Raw genomic sequence first — 6890 nt, 5'->3', positions numbered from 1 at the left:
ATTTGACCATTGAATTATGGTCATTTTTCCCCACAAATATTCTACAACACAATGACAGGGTTGAAACAACATGCTTTTTGGCGATGTTTATTCAATGTCAGGTTGTGAGGCTGATTTGACCATTGAAATGTGGTTATTTTCTCAACCAATATTCTACAACACAAATACAACGTTGAAACAACATGCTTTTTGACAACGTTTAATCAATGTTGGGTTCTGACATTGATTTGACCATTGAATTTTGGTCATTTTCCCAACCAATATTCTACAACACAAATACAACGTTGAAACAACATGCTTTTTGGCGACGTTTATTCAATATTTGACCATTGAATTTTGTTTTTTTTTCCCAAAACCAAGAACGTGGATCCAACGATGGACATCGACGTTGTCTCTCGATTTACAAATACAACTTTTTTGCAACGTTGTTTCAAAGTCAGCTTTAAAGGACACATTGTATCAATGATCTTGTGTCCTCTGGGAGGCGATGGCATGATATTGTTGGTAAAACAAACACATTCGGGTCTAGAGTTATATTGAGAGTAAATGTAATAAGTCGTCATCCAAATAATTACTCGAGTATAAATGCAGTGAAAAAAGTACAAGTACTGAGTGAGTAACTTCTGATTTATTTGATAGCATGTTTGGTGTCTCGTAGGTACTGCATGCACACCTGAACACACACCTGCATGCTTCATGATCCTCAAATTTTACTGTTTTGAGGGAGAGAGCAACAATTACTTCAAAATATGCAGATTTTACACTCACTAATATTTGTTTTTTTATTTAATTTACCAGGTAAAATCCATCCATCCATCCATTTTCTACCATTTATCCCCTTCGGGGTTGCAGAGGGCGCTGGCGCCTATCTCAGCTACGATCAGGCGGAAGGCGGTGTACACCCTGGACAAGTCGCCACCTCATCACAGGGCACCAGGTAATTTATTATGTTTATTTATATATTATTTTGTATATTTATAAATTACCAGGTTGGTAATTTAATTGTATTTAGTATTTTTATTTATTAGTATTTCCGATTTTCATATATCGTTCGCGGACCCTTGAGCTCTTGCAGTCTGCTTTTGATCTTTCTAGCATAGCGTTCCTAAAAATAGATTTACTGGCCCCCAGACACATTTTTTTTCTCTAAATGTGGCCCTCGAGTCAAAATAATTGCCCAGACCTGTTCTACGGTACCTCCTTCCAGCTGCATCTCTGTCAATTAGACCTGGACTTCCTTTTATCGTCATTCAAAATTGAACTTTCCAGTACAGATAACAACATTTTGTTGCATTAGCTCGTTGGAGTGTAGGATAAAGGATATCAATAAATAGATTACTATAAATATAAATATACTGCACTTTTGCATATTCATCCACGTTTATGAATGTATGTTGTACTGTCTTTATATCCCAATCACTCCATCCGCAGCTTCTTCATATTTTCATGGATAAATGTCCGCCGTTTGGATGTCACTGTAACATTCCTGGCTAACGTTATCGGCTCATTCTGCTGCTGTCACGACTTGGACTTGGGCGTGGATTGTTTTCCCGAGGCAACGAAAAGTTGGCGTGAATGAAGGTACGTATTTTTTATTTACACTATAACTAAAAACAGGAAGAAATAAAATGGCGATACAAAAACTGGGCTATGAAACAAAAGACTAGCATAAAGGTTATGAACTAAAAACACGAAACAAAACACTTGCACTGTGGCATGAATAATGAGAAAAACGTACTTGGAACAAAACGAGAACGGGACATGGAGCATTGACATGGGTTACAAGGTGCACAGCAGGTGATCGAGGGTATGAAGGAGGCGATGTCGCCAGAATGAACAACAGAAACAGACAGGCTTAAATAATACGATTAGTGAAAACAGGTGTGAGACATGAGAACAGGGGCGTGACATGAGGACAAGGGGAGTTGGCATGGTAATAAGACAAACAAGGAAGTGCAAAAAACTAGAAACAACGGAGTGTTTAAGCAAAACAGAACATAACTAAACAAAAACATGACAGCTGCAGTTTGATGCTACACTCCATAGCTGCTTCGCCCAAGTCAGCTAGCTGCGCGCTCCGCCATATTTTTGATTTCTTTCTTTAATTCAACGATTATCATCCACGTCTTCACAGCACTATGTCTGGAAAAGCATCCATCTCTGGCTATAAGCTAATGCTATAGAGTAAGAACTGATGGAGCATATATATTGTCTCACAAGTGTGTTATTTCAGAATAACAATGTTCCGTAACAAAATTGAGCGACTTGCTAGTCAATATTAAATCTGCTGGATGAATCGGAGTCTTCCTCGTCTTCTTCGGCAGGTCAGGCGGGTAAATTAATCCTAAATAATAAACTCTGGAAAATGGAGCTTAACAGCTTAACGTTAAATGAATTGTCACTCGGGGGAAAAAAAGTCTTTATTTTCAATCTGCTCTTTGAACTGCTTTTTTTTTTTTTCTTTTTACTTTTCTTGCTTAAGTTTTTTTTTTTTTTTTGTCAAACTACTCCGAGTCGCACGTGAAAACAAATACTTGCGCCTACTGTTGGGTGGAAAACGAGTGCAGGAGGGGGGAAAGGGCTAAACACTTTGGCACACTCTAGTGGACACTTTGTGCAATTACAGGTTAATTGATCGATGACGGAGATAAGCGAAGGTTAATTGGAGGGAGATGCTTAGAGAATCCGTCACGTTGGGGACGGAAAAAGTATTAAAAATAACATAAGTATGTGATTTTGTTTCTGTGACGCCGCCTCTTGTGGGGATGAGAGCGACAAAAGGTATTAAACAAGTCCTGTTAGAACACTGGTGTCAAACTCAGATCTGGCCCTCCACGTCATTTTATATGGCCCGCAAAAGCCTGGAAAAGTGTCAATAAAATCCCTTATATTTTATTTATTTACTTTCTATTTATTAACTAAAAGGTTTTTTTTTTTTTGTAGTTTGACAGGGGAAAAAAACATTGTCCAATATTCATCTTTTTTAGTCAAAATCCAAATAAATACTAAAATATCTGCATTAGGTTTTTTTTTCTATTTTGACAGGGGAAAAAAATATCTTCCAACACTGAACTTTTTTTTGTCACAATCCAAACAAATATTTAATTATCTGCATTACTTTTTTTGGTTGTAGTTTGACAGGGGAAACAAAATATTGTCCAATATTTAACTTTTTTTTTGTCCAAATCCAAATAAATACTTAAATGTCTGCATTAGGTTTTTTTTTTTTTTTTTTTAGTTTGACAGGGAAAAATATTGTCCAATATTCAACTTTTTTTGGGTCAAAATCCAAATAAATACTTAAATGTCTACATTATTTTTTATTGTTTGATAGGGAAAAAATATTGTCCAATATTCAACTTTTTTAGTCAAAATCCAAATAAATATTTAAATATCTGCATTAGGTTTTTTTTTCTAGTTTGACAAGGGAAAAATATTGTCCAATATTCAACTTTTTTTGGGTCAAAATCCAAATAAATACTTAAATGTCTGCATTATTTTTTTTCTTTTTTTTTGTTTGATAGGGAAAAAATATTGTCCAATATTCAACTTTAGTCAAAATCCAAATAAATACTTAAATATCAGCATTTGTGTTTTTTTTTCTAGTTTGACAGGGAAAAGTATTGTCCAATATTCAACTTTTTTTTGGTCAAAATCCAAATAAATACTTAAATGTCTGCATTATTTTTTTTCTTTTTTTTTGTTTGATAGGGAAAAAATATTGTCCAATATTCAACTTTTTTAGTCAAAATCCAAATAAATACTTAAATGTCTGCATTATTATTATTATTTTTTTTTGTTTGATAGGGAAAAAATATTGTCCAATATTCAACTTTTTTTTTCAAAATCCAAATAAATACTTAAATATCTGCATTAGGTTTTTTTTGTCTAGTTTGACAGGGAAAAAAATGTTGTCCAATAGTCAACTTTTTTAGTCAAAATCCAAATAAATACTTAAATATCTGCATTAGGTTTTTTTTTTCTATTTTGACTGGGGAAAAAAATATCTTCCAATATTCAACTTTTTTTGTCAAAATCCAAATAAATATTTAAATACCTGCATTAGTTTTGTTTTTTTTTGTAATTTGACAGGGGAAACAAAATATTGTCCAATATTTAACTTTTTTTTCTGTCAAAATCCAAATAAATACTTAAATATCTGCATTAGGTTTTTTTTTCTAGTTTGACAGGGAAAAAATATTGTCCAATATTCAACTTTTTTAGTCAAAATCCAAATAAATACTTAAATATCTGCATTAGGTTTTTTTTTTTTTTTAGTTTGACAGGGAAAAATATTGTCCAATATTCAAATTTTTTTTGGTCAAAATCCAAATAAATACTTAAATGTCTGCATTATTTTTTTTCTTTTTTTTTGTTTGATAGGGAAAAAATATTGTCCAATATTCAACTTTAGTCAAAATCCAAATAAATACTTAAATATCAGCATTTGTGTTTTTTTTTCTAGTTTGACAGGGAAAAATATTGTCCAATATTCAACTTTTTTTTGGTCAAAATCCAAATAAATACTTAAATGTCTGCATTATTTTTTTTCTTTTTTTTTGTTTGATAGGGAAAAAATATTGTCCAATATTCAACTTTTTTAGTCAAAATCCAAATAAATACTTAAATGTCTGCATTATTATTATTATTTTTTTTTGTTTGATAGGGAAAAAATATTGTCCAATATTCAACTTTTTTTTTCAAAATCCAAATAAATACTTAAATATCTGCATTAGGTTTTTTTTGTCTAGTTTGACAGGGAAAAAAATGTTGTCCAATAGTCAACTTTTTTAGTCAAAATCCAAATAAATACTTAAATATCTGCATTAGGTTTTTTTTTTCTATTTTGACTGGGGAAAAAAATATCTTCCAATATTCAACTTTTTTTGTCAAAATCCAAATAAATATTTAAATACCTGCATTAGTTTTGTTTTTTTTTGTAATTTGACAGGGGAAACAAAATATTGTCCAATATTTAACTTTTTTTTCTGTCAAAATCCAAATAAATACTTAAATATCTGCATTAGGTTTTTTTTTCTAGTTTGACAGGGAAAAAATATTGTCCAATATTCAACTTTTTTAGTCAAAATCCAAATAAATACTTAAATATCTGCATTAGGTTTTTTTTTTTTTTTAGTTTGACAGGGAAAAATATTGTCCAATATTCAAATTTTTTTTGGTCAAAATCCAAATAAATACTTAAATGTCTGCATTATTTTTTTTCTTTTTTTTTGTTTGATAGGGAAAAAATATTGTCCAATATTCAACTTTAGTCAAAATCCAAATAAATACTTAAATATCAGCATTTGTGTTTTTTTTTCTAGTTTGACAGGGAAAAATATTGTCCAATATTCAACTTTTTTTTGGTCAAAATCCAAATAAATACTTAAATGTCTGCATTATTTTTTTTCTTTTTTTTTGTTTGATAGGGAAAAAATATTGTCCAATATTCAACTTTTTTAGTCAAAATCCAAATAAATACTTAAATGTCTGCATTATTATTATTATTTTTTTTTGTTTGATAGGGAAAAAATATTGTCCAATATTCAACTTTTTTTTTCAAAATCCAAATAAATACTTAAATATCTGCATTAGGTTTTTTTTGTCTAGTTTGACAGGGAAAAAAATGTTGTCCAATAGTCAACTTTTTTAGTCAAAATCCAAATAAATACTTAAATATCTGCATTAGGTTTTTTTTTTCTATTTTGACTGGGGAAAAAAATATCTTCCAATATTCAACTTTTTTTGTCAAAATCCAAATAAATATTTAAATACCTGCATTAGTTTTGTTTTTTTTTGTAATTTGACAGGGGAAACAAAATATTGTCCAATATTTAACTTTTTTTTCTGTCAAAATCCAAATAAATACTTAAATATCTGCATTAGGTTTTTTTTTCTAGTTTGACAGGGAAAAAATATTGTCCAATATTCAACTTTTTTAGTCAAAATCCAAATAAATACTTAAATATCTGCATTAGGTTTTTTTTTTTTTTTTAGTTTGACAGGGAAAAATATTGTCCAATATTCAAATTTTTTTTGGTCAAAATCCAAATAAATACTTAAATGTCTGCATTATTTTTTTTCTTTTTTTTTGTTTGATAGGGAAAAAATATTGTCCAATATTCAACTTTTTTAGTCAAAATCCAAATAAATACTTAAATGTCTGCATTAGGTTTTTTTTTTCTAGTTTGACAGGGAAAAAATATTGTCCAATATTCAACTTTAGTCAAAATCCAAATAAATACTTAAATATCAGCATTTGTGTTTTTTTTTCTAGTTTGACAGGGAAAAATATTGTCCAATATTCAACTTTTTTTTTGTCAAAATCCAAATAAATACTTAAATGTCTGCATTATTTTTTTTCTTTTTTTTTGTTTGATAGGGAAAAAATATTGTCCAATATTCAACTTTTTTAGTCAAAATCCAAATAAATACTTAAATGTCTGCATTATTTTTTTTCTTTTTTTTTGTTTGATAGGGAAAAAATATTGTCCAATATTCAACTTTTTTAGTCAAAATCCAAATAAATACTTAAATGTCTGCATTAGGTTTTTTTTTTCTAGTTTGACAGGGAAAAAATATTGTCCAATATTCAACTTTAGTCAAAATCCAAATAAATACTTAAATATCAGCATTTGTGTTTTTTTTTCTAGTTTGACAGGGAAAAATATTGTCCAATATTCAACTTTTTTAGTCAAAATCCAAATAAATACTTAAATATCTGCATTAGGTTTTTTTTTTTTTTTTAGTTTGACAGGGATAAATATTGTCCAATATTCAAATTTTTTTGGGTCAAAATCCAAATAAATACTTAAATGTCTGCATTATTTTTTTTCTTTTTTTTTGTTTGATAGGGAAAAAATATTGTCCAATATTCAACTTTTTTAGTC

At 29.4% G+C, this 6890-nt stretch overlaps 1 long non-coding RNA gene across 1 annotated transcript in view; it reads left to right on the top strand.

The window, feature by feature from the left end:
- The window catches only part of LOC133551961 (uncharacterized), a 93931-nt gene that overhangs the window by 72023 nt on the left and 15018 nt on the right, over positions 1–6890 (top strand). The window contains exons 10-11 of the long non-coding RNA XR_009806593.1: positions 799–937; positions 1432–1581. This is a non-coding gene — a long non-coding RNA (uncharacterized LOC133551961). The remainder of the gene's footprint in view (positions 1–798; positions 938–1431; positions 1582–6890) is intronic.

This window comes from Nerophis ophidion, linkage group LG04 (assembly GCF_033978795.1).
Source record: "Nerophis ophidion isolate RoL-2023_Sa linkage group LG04, RoL_Noph_v1.0, whole genome shotgun sequence".
NCBI classification, from domain to species: Eukaryota; Metazoa; Chordata; class Actinopteri; order Syngnathiformes; family Syngnathidae; genus Nerophis; species Nerophis ophidion.
This window is presented reverse-complemented; position numbering and strand designations above follow the sequence as displayed.